Here is an 18,638-nt window from a genome sequence, read left to right as displayed (position 1 = left end):
AACATCATAAGCATTGTGGTTTAGATCAAGATTGCATTAGCCTAGCAGTTCCAAAAGAATCCCAACTTCAGCAACTGACTAGCAATATATCAGAAGTTGCTTAAAACCACCTGATGACTCATAAGTAAATTGGGATTAGAGTCTGGAAATTCCCTTAGTAACATATTGCTTTTATACAATAGTTCTCAATTTAGTATAGTCAAAATGAGTCTTGTAAGTCTCTGACATGTTAACTAGATGCCATGCTTGAAATCATGTTTTCCAATAGGTCCAAGCTTCACAGACAAGATTCCACATTCCATCTAGGATGTGCAACATATTGAAGAAACATCCTGAAAAATTAGTGCCCATGATTGCTATATTTATAAATAACAAGTGACAACATTTATTGTGATTAAGCTGTAAAACAAAGCTGGAATTCTATTATCTTGAGATGTGGTTGGTGCTATATTGCAGGCTGACTCTGCTCATTGCCTGGATTTCAATCCTGACTGGCTCAAGTTTGACCCAGCCTTCCAAGGTTGGTAGAATGAGACCCAGATTGCTGGGGGCGATATGCTGACTCTGTAAACCACTTAGAGAGGGCTGTAAAGCACTAGGAGGTGATATATAAGTCTAAGTATGTATGAACTGTATCATTTGAAGTGATCTCAGACTATGACTCCTCAGTCCTGTTCCTCTTTCTTTGACATTCCCAATGTTGCTCCTTTCTCCTTCTAATCTTACAGCCAACTTTCTCCAAAGCTGTAGAATGAACTCTCACCTTTGCACATTTTGTGCTTCATCATCTGAAGTAGGTTCTCCCTCTTCTCCAGCCCCATTTAGCTTCTACCACATAGTGACTGAAATTTGAATGGTAAACAGTGTGGATCTTTTATTAGCTTGGGAAACATTCCCATATACAGCATACAGAACTATTTGGTTTCAAACTAAAGGGAAAATGGGATATGTTCCATCTATTTTTAAGTATGTACTGAATATTTTTAAAGAGTATTTCAGGCTTCATGACAGAGAAGGGACTGAAAGCTGTTTGGTGTGAATGAAAGAGAGGGTGGACAAACATTTTGTAAACTTCTCCATATGTCCTTGCCAAATCACATCACTCCTGACATGCAACGTTACTGCTGTCCCAGTGCCAAGCCTTCCTTGAGCAACCATAATATTCAGCGGTTTTGTAACATATACAATTATCTTTGGGCCAGCCTTTCAGTGCTACTGGTCACACAGCAGCTGCCAAGAAACTGGGCTGGCTGCAACAGACTCACATGAACACTAACCTTCATTTGGGAATCAGTCCTTATTTGGTTGCTTCAGAATTCACAAGCAGACTTGTAAACAAATGTGAGAGCATTGAATCATGGAACTCATCTTTCATTTCCAGCTTTTTTGAAGAGCCAATATTCCTCACAATAGGCTGTTGGCTAGAGAAATTATTGCTTCCCCAGACTCCGACAATCCTATCTCACAAAGCATTAGTTTAGAGCACACAGCCAGTAAGATTTGAAAGGCAGGAAGACTTCAAATTAATTTCCAGGCTTTTCTAAAAGAGAAAAGAGAGGAGGGAGTGAGACAGAAAAAAACCTTGAAGGTCTTGAAATTAGGGAGTGTTATACATGTGCACTCAAAAAGATTTAACAGAGAAAATCTTTGCAGTTGACTCCTGCATATTTTTAACATTTAATCACTCCTTATTGATGTGGAAGCTGGCAGTTAGTTTTCACTCGCCTTGTGAAAATAATCCTTCAAAGAAAGTTGCTGTTGGCTGCAGGAAGGTTCACAGTCTAACCTTGCTTTTGCTGAAGTCTATGGCAGAGAGCTTTGTGATTTCACACAGAGTGTGCATAAGGCATATACCCAGATTCTTACACTGAGCCAAAGCAGATAAAATTGTTAGAAATCCAAGCAGAGCAAAGGCAAAAAGGGTTCATCAATGAGACTATTTGCAGCGAAGAATTTTTCAATAGCAATGAATTATGAGGTTCTTTCTGCAAAGCACATCAGCAAATTAAGGATATAGACTCTGTCCCAAGAATAAGCCACCCATGGCCTGCAAATTAGTCCCTTTCAGGATTTCTGGTAGTAGGAGTTACCTGATAATGTTTTCAGTAGCAAACCATGGCAGTGAATTTCTAAGGCAAGCGTATGCAAGCATGGGACCAAATGACAAGTCATGCTATCATGACACAATTACAACTAATGTCATTTCCAAAATTATGTCGTCATGTGTGCCATAATTTTAATGGTATGATGGTTATGTGGCAAGTATATTGAAATAGCTTTTGTAATGCTTGCAAAGATTAGAATGTTAGGATTAAAATCTGAAAAAAATTGATAAAAGGCATCATTTAATGTGAATTTAAGAGTTCTAGATGAATTTTATATGAAATTAAACTATATGACGTTTAAAAGTATTTTGTAATTGATTCATTTACCTTTTCAATGCCATTTATGCTGTACTGAGGACAAAATGGATCAGTACAATTTATTTTTACAAGAGTTAGAACAATTAATAATTGGAACAACTTGCCCCCAGAAGTTATGGGTGCTCCATCACTGGAGGTTTTTAAGAAAAGACTGGACAGCCATTTGTCTGAAATGGTATAGGGTTTCCAGATTAAGCTGAGTTGAGTAGAAAAAGATCTCCAAGGCCGCTTAGAACTCTATTATTCTGTTATTCTGTTCTGTTATGCACACAATTTAAATTGTGACCTATTACCCCAAAACAAGCTATACTTTATCTCTCATTGATTTTATCACTATTCATGCAACTTACTAAGTCAGAAATAAGGCTGAAATACATAATTTTAGCAATCTATTTCTTCTTGTAAAAAAAAGACATCCAGAATAAATTCATTTTACTCATTTAGGGTACTCCTAGATAGCAAAGGTTTCCTATCAATCAAATATTCTAATTCATAATTCAAACAAAGTACTCTCTTTTTGCTATAAAAATAAGCAGGGCTTTATTGGCACCTCTTGCTATGCTATGACCTTTTACTGCAAGAACTAATAGCTAATCAAGATGTGTTCTCCCTTGGCAATACTAAGCAAAAATGTTTCAGCCAATCTATGCTTAGCTATTGGCCAGTAACAATAAATTAAAGTAGAACCTAATAACCCTTGTTGGCTGGAAACTGCAAAAAAATAAGCAAACAAACAAAAGACACTATACAATTGAACAGGAGGATTCATGACCTGGTGTGATCATTCCTGTGATCAAGTGATCAATGGAATGATCAGCCACAGTACATTGACAATGTACTGCTGCTTTCAAAGAACCTTTGATCTGGGGGAACAAAGGGGGGGAAGTGATCTGTCAGTTGGGGCTGTAGGAAGAAAGCAATCAATAAAGGAATGCACGAAGTTCCTTTCTTCCCATGGAAGGACCTGACAACCAAATTGATGGGATCCTAACCAAATGGAGTTTTGAGGGGAGTGGGTTGAACCGGGAATGCTTATATAGATTTGAAATGTGACTCAAGAACAGATCCTGTCTCATATCTCCACAACCAATCTTATCTTTAGTAATTTTTTTCCTTTTGGACAACTCGGCTCCAAGAGTCCTTATTTCCTAAGATGTGAATTGGGTTGGGTCCTAACACTAATAGATGAAATGAAGATAGGAATAGCTCAAAGAACCCTTCTGTCTTTTATTTTTAGTTTACCTTAACATGATCCATTGAATACTTTTAGTTAATAACCTGACAGCATTTAATTTTTTCATCTTAATTTTGTTCTTGTCTCAATTCTTATGCATAAATATATATGTCCTTTTCTTTTATTAAAAAAATGAAATCCTAAGGTTTTATCTAATCTGGATTCACCCCTAATATCTTTCTTTTTCACATGTGCTTGTATGAAAGCTTTTTCTCTAGTTAATTAATTATGCACTTTAATAAGTCCAATTATTCAACTTTAAAAACTCAATATTGCAAAGGGCAGTTTCTTACAAATATGTGCTCCAGAATCTCATTCCTACTTACTGCAACCGCTAAAGAGAAAATTGGTATAGATTTTTTATCAGTTATTTATATTAGAAACATTTTTTTCTTCTTACTAATTGTTCCAAATCCTCTACAGTTATGAGATCAAACAATAAGTACATTCTAGCAAAACAAATAATTTTGTCGGTTTATCTTAGTGATATAAACTGCTCCAGGGGATGGAGGAAACAAATCACAAAATCTATTGCAACATTTTGGTACAAATTTTCCTCCTTATGTGTATACATGAGATATTGAAATATAAATATGATATATCTTGCATTAAGATTTCACAATATATTTCTTGTTATTTTGGTGCAATCTGGATTTCTCATAAGCTATCCTCATGGTTTATAGGGAAAGCTAGCTTTGGCATAGAGACAAACGTTTATTATACCATAGATGCTTACACAAGCATAAAGATCATCCATCCCAGCACTGAAGTGATAAATTGTAGGTTTGTACAGAATACATTTCTTTAGCCACCAATTATCCCACCTTAGACAAGTGTTCCATGGGACTGGAAAACTGCTACGGAAAGGGAAGAAATCTTCCTTAAATAGCCCAAGTACACCCACAGGCTGGGTAGGCGTATTTTGCAACACATGTTAAAAGTTTTAATCTACTAAATATGATGTCAGTGATCTAGGATAAAAGAGTACCTTATCAGGGGTGCCAAATCTATGATACCACAAAATGTTTCAAAATTATACTAAAAACTTTAGTTCTTTGAAGCCATCAGGATTTCTGCAGACCAGAACTGATAGCCTTGTAGGCTGGACCTTGCAACAGCTGGGTTTGATTAGTGCACCCCTATACTAAAACATGCATGTTCTATCTGATTCTGCATAACCCCCGAGGCACAGTGTTTGTTCTATGTATGGAATAAGTGTGTACACTTTCGGTTGACAGTTAAAAGAAAAAAATGAAATCAGACCACATTTACCTGATTCAGATGGAGGCTTCATTTCTTTTTATTCGTGGTCACTGGATATCCTTGGGGGAAAGTGATATTCTGAGTATTATAGGATGTTGGATGCATGTTCAATGCTTAAAGTCAGTGCCATCCTGGAACCACATAATATGTTAGAGTTATGCTTTTCACTTAAGAAAAACTAGCACAAATTTCAGGGTGCAACAAAAGAGTTGTTTTGGCTGAACCAGAGCAGAAAGCAAACATATGCATTTTGTGTTGTCAACTTCATATAATATACTAGACAGTGGCCATCAGTCCCACAGAAACTAAAAGGGATGAATTATGGGAATATCAGGGTTACACACTTTTTAAGGACTTTTAGATCTTGTCCACAAAGAGTGCAGGTCAAAACTCAAGAGCAGAAGTTCTCAGACTTATTTGAAAAAATAAAATAAATGTAAAAAATCCAAAATGAAGAAAAGAGAGAGAGAGAGAGAGAGAGCTAGTTGGCCAGGCCTGACTCAAGAACTTAGCACAATGTCTGTTTAACTGACAAATAACACACTACCCAGCTTAAAGACAGTTCTGTCACAGACGCCCTGCTCTCCTTCCGCTGCACAGGCAGGATTGCCTGACTAAAAAGTGATGCTGAAGAATAATGGAGCATCATGGAAATTAATACTGATGTTGCAGGGTAGGAACAGTATAAAATATCTGAGTATCCAAGGCATACACATGCAAAGATAAAAAGAGGAAAACTCTGGTCCTAAAGTCCACATGAGAGGGAGACAGAAAGAGCTCTCTAGGGGTATTTATGGACTGTTCCTCAGAGAAAAGGGTTTAAAGCCATACAGCAGTCACCTTTTTTAAAGATATTGTTAAAAATCTATTGTAATGCAAAGATATTGCAATACAATTTTTCAACACCATAGGATGTAGGGGAATGTATTACATTTATATTTTATATATGTATTCCTAACGTGATTACCCTGTTTCTGCATGCACTAAAGGAAGAATAGCAAATTCAGAATTAAGTAGTATGATTTCCCCTTTTTTCAGTTGTATCTGTATGCAATGAAGTCCAGTAATCTTTGGACAATGAGGAATACAAAGTATTGTCACTATGTAAGAAATTTTATGAACTGGAATAGCCATAGCAACAAACCAGCCAATGAGAACTGTTTTTGATTAAGACACAGTATTGGCTATGTGAGGCATGTGATCCAGCCTTGGACTGGGCGTGTCTTAGTCTTCTGTTTTTTGTTGTTGTTTTTCTGATCTCCAAGTTAAAAGTTAGTGATGTTTGCCAGAGCTGAATGAAACTGTATGTATCATGTTTATATGTATTTTATAGATGAAGTTTTTCTAAACTATGCCTCCTGCTCAATTTGAATGTGTGCTTATTTTGGGGGCTTATTTTTGCACTGGAAAGCTGTAAACTCTAACGGGTTATGGGCCCAGATCCCAGCCAGCCCTTACACACAGTTCAGACTGAAGAAAAAGGATGGAGGCTCAACATGGAGCTGTAATTAAGCTGAAGGACTGCCTGAGTTAAGAAAGAAAAAGGCTGCTCAGCTGAAGGCTTGCAGGATGGCTGATTTAAAGGAGAGCTCTCTGCCTCGATTGGAACAAAAGAAATATCTTATTTGGGCTGCAAAAATGGAATGTCTCCTGAAGGCTAAGTAGCTCTGGGATATTGTGATTAATCCACCCCAGGGGCAATTAGCAGCTGCAGATCAACAGAGGCATGATAAGGCATTGGCTTACATCATTTTAAGTGTAGAAGATGAACAATTCTTAAATGTGGCTGACTTAAAAACTGCAAAAGAAGTTTGGTTGAAGTTGAAAAGCGTGCATGTGAGTGAGTCAGCATGCAATATAGTGCAATTATCGAGGCAATTGTACAGAGCCTGGCTGCTGCCACATGAGAGCATAGAAGAGCATTTGTTCCACATGCAGAAACTGTTTGCTGAATTAGAACAGTGAGGAATACAGATTCCTGAATCTCAGAAGGTGCTATTGGTACTAAATATTCTTGATGAAACGTGAACCATCGTTTCAGCTGTTTTTGAATGTAGACAAGTGTTGAAGGAAAAGTCTTCATCATGGTTCAGTCCAAGCCAGGGATAAACAACATGGCGACTGCTTTAGAAATAAGATTGCAGTTTATTGAAGAGGAGAGCCACACAGAAAGATGCCTCTGGAAGAAAGGGGGGAACACATGTAGGGAGTGGGTTTTTACACCCTCTGGAGCCTTTTGTTTGGATTTGTTTCCTGTTCCTGTTTTGAGGCCTTGTACTTCCTGTGTCATATTCTCACCTCATTCTGGGTGTGCCCTTTGGCATCTGTGGGTTAATCCTATTATGTCCTGTCTTAAAGTTTGGGTGGGGTATGTAGATTTTAGGTGTCTGTCTTCTTAATCTTCTATTTCCAACCTTCCTGGATTATTTACAACTGCATTTGTATAGAGCTGGTTTCTGCTTGGGAGAGGGAGACTTGGGGCTATTAAGAAAACTGGGCACGCTTTTCTGCCTCTTTAAGATCCTTTGAGGAAATATATTTTTCTGCCCTTTTAATATTTCCTTCTTTGGGGGGCTGACTTCCCCCAAATCCTCCCCTTGTGCCATAAGTGTGTGAATGACACACTTACTGGCACAATATTAAAATTGATCTGATCAGGGAGACTTGGTAAACAAGCTTTAAACTGTTAAGCCATAGATAGATAGATAGATAGATAGATAGATAGATAGATAGATAGATAGATAGATAGATAGATAGATAGATGGATGGATGGATGGATGGATGGATGGATGGATGGATGGATGGACACTAATGGAGGCAAGCAGAAAAAGATCCCTGCAGTGGCTCCCAAAAGGAGAGCTTCCAACCCATAAAGTTGTAAAAGTCAGGGCAAAAATTTTGTTAGGTGGAAAAGAAAATAGTTTCCAATATTCTGTGCCAATCATTTTCAAATGTTGGATGTCACTTTGAGCTTCCAGTCAGGTTTGCACATTCTTCCCAAAATTCTTCACAGCCATGGTTTGCCTCAGTACATAAGCAGTGGCTGCCCATTTTCAAGGGTTGTTCCCTGCCTTAGTTCAGTTTATCCAGGTTAGTGATGTCCAATTGAGGTTAGCTAGTATGCGAGCCAGGTTATTAACTTTTCTTAAATTGCAAATAGTGAGCCCTAGGACTCCCAATCTGAGTTCACCAGTGCAAGATATTCAAGGCTTAGGTTTGGAGATCTCTTTCCTGCTACTTCCCTAGTCAGGGCATATGAATTGTAAATTGCCTGAGGGGGCCTGGTTCCCTCCCGCTTGGAATTTGCAGGAAGTTGTACATGCAAAGCTTTGGAGCGACAGAGCAAAAACCAGCCTAGGGAACTTTACTGAAGGTAGGTGGAGGGGAAAGATTCAGTGTGATTATGAATGGTGTGTGTGTGTGTGTGTGTGTGTGCGCGCGTGCGCGTGTGCATGCGTGCAGCTACCAATACAAACAGGCAATACAGAAATCCAAGGTGTTCAGGACTTGCTGTGCCAATTATTCCCAAATGCCATCACTCCATAAATACATTCAACTGGCTTATTACAATACAAATGGGGCAAGAAAGAAAACTTTACAATGAGTTTCCACCCTTCCCCCATAGTCTTCCTAATTTTCTTCTGAGGCTTCACGTGGGGACCAATGGCTCTAGGACTCCTTCCTTCCTCTGCAGCTTTCATAGGAATCTGGGGGAATGGTAGGACTTGGGAGGATCTATTCCACTCAGGTTGCATGGTGGCTTTTTTGTGAATGGCTGGATTCAAAACTCAATTCTGTGGCTCAAATGGATGGAGTCAACATCTGGGTTAGTGTGTTCTGCTTCCAAAGGTTGGGGGCGTCATCTGTGTAGGGCTGAAAGACATGAGAACAAGATCTTTCCCCCGTTTTCTGGGTGGACTCTCCCAGGAGATGCAAAGGCATGGTGAACAGAGGATAAGAAAAGGAGAAGTAGAATTGTGGGGGGGGGAGTAGCTTTCAGGCAGAGTTTGAAAAGGCATTCATACTACACTTGTTAAAGAAACAGATAGACAGATAAAATGAGGGCATCACAGATGAGGACAAAAGAAAGGCTGGATTCTAGTAAGAGAACATATATGATAAGTACTTAAGGACTTGCAACTTGAAAAATGCTGGTCATGTTTCAGGAAAAGGATAGACAGATAAAATCCATTTACAACACATACAGTAAATGCAAGAGTGAAACTTTTCCAGCAGATGAACTTAAAACATTCCCTCCTGCTAACTTTGGGCTGTTCTTAAGAGTACAGAGAGAGAAAGGGGGAAAGAAAAAAACATTTTTCTTCACTCTGTTTTTTGGCCAGACAAACAGAGTGAGGGTATTTTACTTTTGGTGGCTTAATTTAAGCAGAATTTCTAGCAGAATTTTAAAATTATTTTCTCTTTGGATTAGAGACAGTTAACAGTCACATTAAACTCACACACAAAGACTTTGACACACACATATACACACAAAGACAAGAGAACAGAAAAGGAAACAGAACTTTTAGTTCTACACATCCTAGTCATTCCCACCATAAATCTCAGTTAACTCAAGTTAGAGAAGGCACAAATCTTAAACACACCACGTGGTTGTATATAAAAAGAGAGAGAGAAAAAAATAACTATTTCTTATTTTCCCTTTAACTACCTTTATTTAGCCAAATTGGTTTCCCAGCAAAAGTCTGAACAAAGCCCATTCTTCACAAATTTGTCTTGCTCGCTTCCTTTTGCCGTCACTTTACAGACCAAAAAGGGGTCCAAGGAGGACCTGCCACAACAGGTACACGGCCTTCTTCTACCTTACTTCCTTCAGACTCAGGAGGAGTCTGGGAGGACCTATGATTTGTGCACTAGTATGAGCCCCTCCTACAGATGAGCTTTGCTTACAGGGCCTTACCAACTGATTGCCCAAATCCAATTCTCTCATTCACTCATTCCACTTGCACATAGCCTCTCCCTTTTCCCTAACAAAAGATCCTGCACTCTGGCTAAACCCCCATGCTTCCTAGCCTATAAGAACTGTTTTTGATTAAGATACAGTATTGGCTGTGTGAGGCATGTGATCCAGCCTAGGTCTGGGTGTGTCTTAGTCTTCTTTTTGTTTGTTTTTCTGATCTCCAAGTAAAAAGTTGTTGATGTTCCCCAGAGCTGAAAGCTGTAAAACTCTTAACAAGTATACATTAATATTAACTGATGGTGCCCTCCAGATTTTTAGATGGAATTATTCCCTTTCTCATAACCTAAGAAATCAACAAATATTAAATATGACCATTACAATCCTAAACCACATAATTCATGGGAGAATATTATGTGTATAGATCAGAACTTTTGGTTTTAAACATCTCTGAATCCTGCCACATCTTCAGCTTATGGAGTAATTTAGAACAGACATGTGTCTTAGCAATCATGTTGCACTTAATTAGCAGATTCTGTGACAAGATCCATGAGCAAAACACCAATTATATTTAAACCAAGATTAGCATACTTAAGTTTTTCTGCTTTATGGGTAATCAGATACTAAGTTGTTTTTCCAGATAAAGGGAACTTGATTCCTATTGCTGTTTAATTTTCATGTTGAACATTTTAGCTTCATTCAAACTGGTGTCCCCAGATGTGTCAGGATTGCAGTTTCCAGAACTGACAGCCAATAGAGTTCCAACACATGTTAAGAATGTAGGAAAGACTAAAACATGATTTTTAAACAGACTTTCAGAAATGTTATAATATTATTTTCATTCTTAATACATAATATATGTAATACTTAAACACACATGCTCTTACACACACCACACAAAAACACATTTCATCTTCTACTTGTTAGGAAAAGGAAATGAAAAGAATTTTCAACATTGACATTAGCTAATCAATGAAATGTTTTTAAATAATTCCATCAGAATGTTTAATGATGTTGCTGCCAAGGTTCCAACTAATGAACCAAACAAATCAGAACTCCAAGGCTTGAAGCTTCCTCAAAGAACATGTTTATTGGATACATAATATCAGCATGATCAAAAGTGAAACCAACTCTAAAATTCCCACACAGATTCAATGTAACTAAATGTAATACTTCCCTCCCCCCTACTATGCCACTGATCATGCTACCCATTGAGAGCAATTGGTGGGCTACATGACGCTCTTTCTGACTTTCAGCATCTGTGGGAATGACCTTGGTTCCCACAGGACCACTCCATGTTTAGTCTAGCAATACTTTTGCTTTCCTTCCTCCTCTCCTCCCAATGTGTGTGGAACTGAGAACACAAAAATGGCTTCAGTCAGGTTCATTTCAGAAGTTGACAGTTGGACTGCCCTAGAAAGAAAGAAGCTCCTGGAAAATAATAAGAGCTGTGGGAGTTTTAGATCCACAGTAATGGGGTTTATGGCTTTTACTATAGGGAAAGAAGCAATAAATTGAGGTCCTAGCTTTTTACATGGTAATTTTAATCTTAGGTATTTGATTGAGATATAGACTTTCTCTCCTACATGAAATGGTTTCTAGGGGAACCGCCTTTTATCTGCCTGACCCTTTTGAATCTTTATGGCTTTGGCTAAGGCATGTTTTATGTTTGCCCAAGTACTTTGCAGCAAGCTTACCCACTTGGTCAGTGTTAGTGAGGAAGGGGGTTCCTGGGGATATTCAGGCATGGGAATGAATTTCCTGCCAGTAGCTACTTTAAAAGGAGTAAGTCCAGTACTGCTGTGCACAGTATACGCTGTGCATCAAAAGGCAGAAGGTCTGCCCAGTTAATTTGCTGATAGTTAACATAGCATCTTATGTATTGTTCTACCATTGCATTCACTCATTCAGCAGCTCCATTCGTACTCAGATGAAAAACCGAGCTGAGCCCCTGGGTGGAACTGATCAGTTTCATGAACTTCTTCCAGAATTTTGCTGTGAATCCAATATGATCCTTCTTGGCACTCCATGGAGTTGGTAGATATGTTTTAAAAACTAGTTTTGCCAGTTTCTGGGAAGAAGGAAGACCGGGACAGGCTATGAAGTGAGCCTGCTTTGAGAAAAAGTCTATAACAGTCCAAATTATGGTATTTCCGCTATCTTCAGGTAGCTCGATGATGAAGTCCATTGCGATTTCCTCCCAGGGCTGGGATGGTTCCACTACCTGTTGCAACAGTACAGGGGGTGTTTGTGGTCTTTTTTTATGGCTGCACATATTGTACAGCTCTCAACATAAGCTTTCAATGTATTCTTTCATTCCTGGCCACCAGAACTGCCATCTTACTAGGTGTAACATCTTTAGAAACCTAAAGTGACTGGCTTGCTTCGCATCATGGCTACGTTGCAGGGCTTGGATCCTGTGGGTGCTAGGGGGGCTACAATTTGGAACCTTTCCATGTTAATTCATCTCTATATGTCAACAATTATCTGCTGTCTCTGAACCAGGGGTAAGAATTCATTTTGGTTCTAGGTTTCTGGGTGAAGCTGCTGTCAAGACTGGTGGATTGCCTCCAAGCTTGATGCCTAGTGGTCACTTGGGAGGCTTTTTGTGGTGAGGAGATGATAGCATTGACTACTTCCTCGTGATTACTCTTGTACTATGGCATTCTGGATAAGGTGTCAGCTAAGATGTTCTTCCCTCCAGGAATGTAGTTTAGCAAAAAATTAAAGTGATTGAAATATTGTGCCCATTGAATCTGCTTCAGGGATAATTTCCAAGGGGCTCTAAGTGCCTCAATGTTCTTATGGTCAGTCCACACTTCAAATGCTATTTTACTCCCCTCGAAGAAATGGTGCCAGGTCAGTAATCGAACGGCAAATGCCTCCTTCTCCCACACAGCCCATCGCTGCTCTGTGTCAGTGAATTTTCTAGAGGTGTATGCACATGGTTGTAGGTATCCATTGCTGGTTTTTTGAAGAAGACCTGCCCCCACCACAACAATGCTAGTATCTGCTTGGATGATAAACTGCTCTTCGGGGTTAGGATGTTTAAGAACTGGCTCTCCTGCAAACAACCTTTGAGGTGTTCAAATGCTGCTTGGTATTCCATAGTCCATTTTAAAGGCTGACTGGGACAGGGTTTTGCCCACACACCCCCTTACCCATTTTAAAAGTTCAGTAATGAGTGGGGCTATTTTTGCAAAGGAGGGGGATAAGCTGCCAGTAAAAGTTAGCAAACCCCAAAACGTTCTGCAGTTGCTTGTGAATCCAAGGGGGTTGCCATTCCAGAATGGCTTTGACTTTCTCTGGGCCCATTTCCACCCCTTTGTTTGAGATTCAATACTCTAGGTAGTCAAGGTAGTTGGTGGAACTCACATTTGGATAGTTTGGCATAAAGATTTGCTTTTAATATTTTTTTGAACACTTCATGAACTAATTTAACATGTTCCTCCATCATTTCAGTAAAGATAAGGATGTCATCAAGGTAAACTATACTCCCATGTAACACCTCTACTCCGTGAGCTGCATTGGCTTCCGGTTGCCCTCCGGGTGAGATTCAAGGTGCTGGTAATGACCTATAAAGCCCTATATGGCTTGGGTCTGGGATATTTGAGGGAACACCTGCTGCCAGCATCAAGCTCCCTTCGTCCAGTGCGCTCGCAGAGAGAGGGTCTTCTCAGGGTGCCGCCGGTAAAAGATTGCCGGCGGATAACACCCAGGGGGAGGGCCTTTTCTGTGGGTGCGCCTGCCCTCTGGAACCAGCTGCCCGTGGAGCTCAGGACTACCCCTGACCTACGTTCATTCCGCCGAGACCTGAAGACTTGGCTCTTTGAGCTCTCTGACCCAGGCTGAGAATTTTAACTGGGTTTTATTTTCAGGGATAATTTAATCTTTTATTTGTCTTTTAACTTTGTATTTTGTATTGGTATGATTTTAAAATGCCCTGTAAACCGCCCTGAGTCCTTCGGGAAAGGGCGGTATATAAATCTAATAAAATCTAAAATCTAAAATCTAAACTAGAACCTCTTTGTATAGATGGTCATGTAACACCTCATTTATCAACTGCATAAACATGGCAGGAGCCCCATGGAGACCAAAGGGCATCACTTTGAATTGGAAACTCCCCATCAGGCAATTAAAGGCAGTTTTCCATTCATCTCCTTCCTTAATTCTTACTTGGTGGTAAGCTTCCCGCAGGTCCAGTTTAGTGAAAAATTTTCCCTTAGCCAGGCAAGCTAACATGTCCTTCATAAAGGGGAGTGTATACATGTTTTCCATGTAAACAGTGTTTAAGCCTTTGAAATCCATGCACAATCTCAGTGTCTCATCTTTTTTTTCTTTGAATAACACAGGGGCAGCCTCATGTGATTTAGCTGGCTAGATGAAACCCCTAGCTCTCTTAGTTCGTTCATCTCTCTGGGGGTCATGGAATACCTGTTTGGCTTAGGGAATTTTGCTCCTGGCAGAATTTATATTGCACAATCAGTGGTACGGTGAGGGGGGAGCACATCACATTCCTTCTCACTGAAAACCTTGGCCAGATCCTGATATTCCTTTGGAATGCATTGGATCCCCAGCAACCACTCTGTTGCGATTTTCAAAGGCTTATTTGGCTCATTCTTTGCTTCAGTGAATGTGGCTTTCCTTTCCTGACCATTATATGTAGGAGGGAGAGGGTCCCTTCCTAGTCTCATGGTTCTCACCCCATTTTCCCACCACATGATAGGGCAGCACTTGTCAAGCCAAGCCATCCCCAGGATGATGGTTTCAATCATTTTTAGGATTATCACAAACCGCATAATTTCCCAATGCTGTCCGATTTCCAGTCACACTGGTTCAGTTAGCATAGCAAGTGATCCTCCAGTTAGTGATCCATTGACTTGCTCAAACCTCATGGCCAGGGGTAATTGTTTGTCTTGGATCCCTAATTTAAGCACCATTGGGAGATTGATTAGGCATTGGTGCAGCCTGAATCTATTAGGATGTCTATTTCTGCCTGGGCTCATTCAAAGCCCTCCATGGCAGGGGGCCGGAGTACCTGAGGGAACACCTGCTGCCGGCATCGACTTCCCTCCGCCCTGTGCGTTCCCACAGAGAGGGCCTCCTCAGGGTGCCACCGGTCAGAGAATGTCGACTGGTGGCCCCCAGGGGGAGATCCTTCTCTGTGGGCGCCCCGGAGCTATGGAATCAGCTCCCGGTTGAGCTCCGGACGGCGCCCGACCTTCGCTCCTTTCGCCGCGAGCTAAAAACATACTTTTTTGAACAAGCTGGCCTGGCCTGATGGGGGGATCGGGGGCTATTTATTAGGTTTTAAATATCTATTTTAGTATGTGGGCATTTATTTAATTTAGTTTTAACTTTTGTAATTTGTATTTTTATTCTTGCCCTGTTCACCGCCCTGAGTCCTGCGGGAGAAGGGCGGTATAGAAATATTATTAAAATAAATAAATAAATAAAAAATAAGTTTAGCAGGGATGGCGAAGGGAGGGATGGCTTGACTTACCAAGAGATTGTTCTCGCCTTTGTCAGAACTGTCATAGGGAGCTGGTAGTTGGTTGCATTCAACTGGAGTTCCCTCTCTCAACTATGGAAGAGAGAGGAGACCTCGATGGCTTGGCTCTGGCATACCCAGCGCCACTTCTCTCAACCTCTCTGCTGGTTGTGGTGGTCAGGGTGCTCTTTAGCTGGGGAGCCAGTGCTAGGCATTCAGCAGCCTGATGGCCCTGCTGACTGCACCTAAAAGACTTGATAGGGGGCCAGTAGGAGCGCTGGGGAGCTGGCTACTGAAGCTGCTGCTGGACATCAGCCAAACTGGCACCTTTCCTGGCTTTGTGTTGGCTTCAATTTGGGAGCACTGGACTTCTTGTAACACTTGAGCTCAATGTCCACGGTCACTGCCATATGGTACCACTCACAGATTTGCTCAGGAATTCCCCTGTAGGTGCATGCTTGGAACAGGTCATGATCCAAGCCCTCCCTAAAGCAATGGATTAACAATCTCTCTGGCCACTGTCTCATTCTCCCTGCAACCCTTCAGAACTCTTGAACAAACTTCTTCACCAGTTGGCCTCTCTGTTTTAAGTCGCATATCTCCACCTCGGCTTGCAGGGCTTGAGACTCATCTTCAAATTTGGCTCTTAGCTCTTCCAGAAAAAGATCTACATTCCCCAGTTCTGGTGCATCCTCATCATGAAGACTGGTCATCCACTCGGCAGCTTCCCCTTCCAGATTGGCTGCCACCACATTCACCATCACCCTCTCGTCAGGGTAGGTAGGAGCGTAGCAGTCTACATGAACCCACACCTGATTAATGAAGAATGATAGCTTATCTGGTTCCCCATCAAATGTGGCTTTGATTAGCAGTGGGTCCAGGAGGGGTGGAAGTGCCCAGTTCACTGGGCGCCAACCAGGGTGCTGGTACTGGGGCTGTGGCTGAGGTTGATCCCATCTCTGGACTTGGGCTCTGACGAGTGACGAGCAGTTGGGCTGTCCTGGCCTCGGCTCCATTTGGGACCTCAAGCCTTCCAATTGGGGTTGTTTTCCTAATTTCCATTTGGTCAAATTTCTCCTTCAGCCTCTCTCAACTGAGTGCCTATGGATTACCATCAGGTACTTCCATTCCCCCATCTCATGCCACCCTGCTGCCCTCTTTACTCTCCATTTTGGTGTTAGAGACAGAGAGCTATGGGAAGAGATCAAGGGGAACTCAGTCTTGGCAGTTTTTGGGGTATTTGTCAGAACCCATTTCCTTCCTGGGGGAGGGGGATCTATTTCATTTCTCTTCATACTTTCTGTGGGTTCTGCCATTTCCCTGAGGGGAGGGGGGAAGGTTCTGAGGGATGCCTTTTGTTATGCTACAATGTATCCTCTCTGCTGTTTCTATATACTTGCTCTTTGAACTGTCTCTCCCTTGTTGTCAACCTGGGGTGAGAAAGGACTGTGCCTCCGGCCATCTGGCTTATCTCTTGCTGCAGAAGGGAAGGTGCGAAGACCCAACAACATCTTCACAGGCATGGGAACAAACTCCGTTATCAGCTCCATTCCCACAGCAGACTTAATACCTGGGGACTGGCTCATATGAACTGATAAACTATTGGGGTAGGGTTTGCTTGGGACTCTTTTAACCTATTGATCTGAGTGGGAAACCCTAGATCCTGCCTTCTATGCCTGCTATCAGCTTCTCCTAATAAAAGTTCCTTTTGGAATGAAACTGTTCCAAGAGTCCTGCTTTCTTGGGATGAGGTTTTGAAGTGGGCCCTGACGGTATTCTTGCACTGGATGTCTTCCTCTGCCTGGTAGAGATCCCTGATGGCTAGGATTTCTTTCCATACCACTGGCCTGTCAGACCTGTCCACAGAGACCTTTGGTCGGATCCCCATCTGAGGAACTCCATTTCCAGTCTGGGCATCTATCTCTGTCCCATCTGCAAGGATTGCACCAGTACTAATAGTCATTTCCCATTCTTCTCCATCCTGGAATCTTCCCTGAGTCTTCACTGTCCTCCCAAAAGAATCAGGTAGGTGGCCAGGGCTCAGGACCCCAAAGAGAACTTTTTGATAGCTTTCTACTTCAGAGAAGTAAAAAAAAAGATTTGAAAGTTAGTTTAATGTCAAGGTTCCAATTAAAGAACCCAAACAAATCAGAACTCCAAGGCTTGAAGCTTCCTCAAAGAACATGTTTATTGGATGCATAATATCGGCACAATCAAAAGTAAAACCAACTCTAAAATTCCTACATGGATTCAATGTAACTAAATGTAACACTTCTCAGCCCCCTACTATGCCATTGATCACGCTACCCAATGAGGGCAATTGGTGGGCTGTTTGACACTCCTTCTCTCCAACTTTCAGCATCTGTGAGAATGACCTTGGTTCCCATGGGATTGCTCTGTGTTTAGTCTAGCAACACTTTCACTTTCCTCCCCCCTCCCAATGTGTGTGGCAACTGAGAATGACAAAGATGGCTTCAGCCAGGTTCATTTCAGAAGTTGACAGTTACATTGAGGTTATGTTTAAGATGGGTTAAGGGCATGCATGCATATCAGCATGCCTGTACAAATATTTTAATACATGTGTTCCATAAGAATGTTCACCATTAACAATAGCTGCTTAATTTGTTTCCTAAAGGTACGTTGATGATATCAAACCAAAACATTACTTTCCTTTATGTTCAGCTAAATCAGGGAATATTGATCTTGGCCTGCTAGAATCTTAAAGAAAAATAGATATTCATCATTTGATGTAACAAGACCTGTGCAAAAAGTAAAGAGCCATTCAATACTTAATGACTCATTTGTCATGGTTCCTATTAATAAGACATATCAAAGAACATTCAGACATTGTTTTTCTAAAAAGTCTATAATAATGAGAACGAAGCATCGGCACTCATGGATGGATGCCAGAATCTGAATTCTCCTGCCCTGAACACACCGTATCATGCACAATTCCTTCCCTTAATTACACATCATAAATCACATTCTCCAATTAGTTTAACATGCAAAGTTTTACTTCCTTTCTGTAGCCCGCCATTCCTTATCTTATTAAAACAACCAGGTTAGCATTCTCCTCCCCCACCCCAGCTTCATTGATTCAAAGCAAAACAGTTTAAAGGAAAAGGCTGCCTCTTATATTGTCAGAGCAAAAACACCCAATGTTTGCAGTGTTGACATCATTATTCAGTATGCATTAAAGGCAATTAACAGAAGATGAAGAATTCATAACTTGCTCACAAAATTATTATTTCAGTGTACACTGTAGCCTATTGGTTAAGAAGTTTGACTAAAACCAGGGAAATTCAGGCTCAG

Source organism: Vipera berus, assembly GCF_964194415.1.
Source record: "Vipera berus genome assembly, chromosome: 7".
Classification (NCBI taxonomy): Eukaryota; Metazoa; Chordata; class Lepidosauria; order Squamata; family Viperidae; genus Vipera; species Vipera berus.
The sequence above is the reverse complement of the archived record's forward strand: the minus strand, read 5'-3'. Positions refer to the sequence as shown.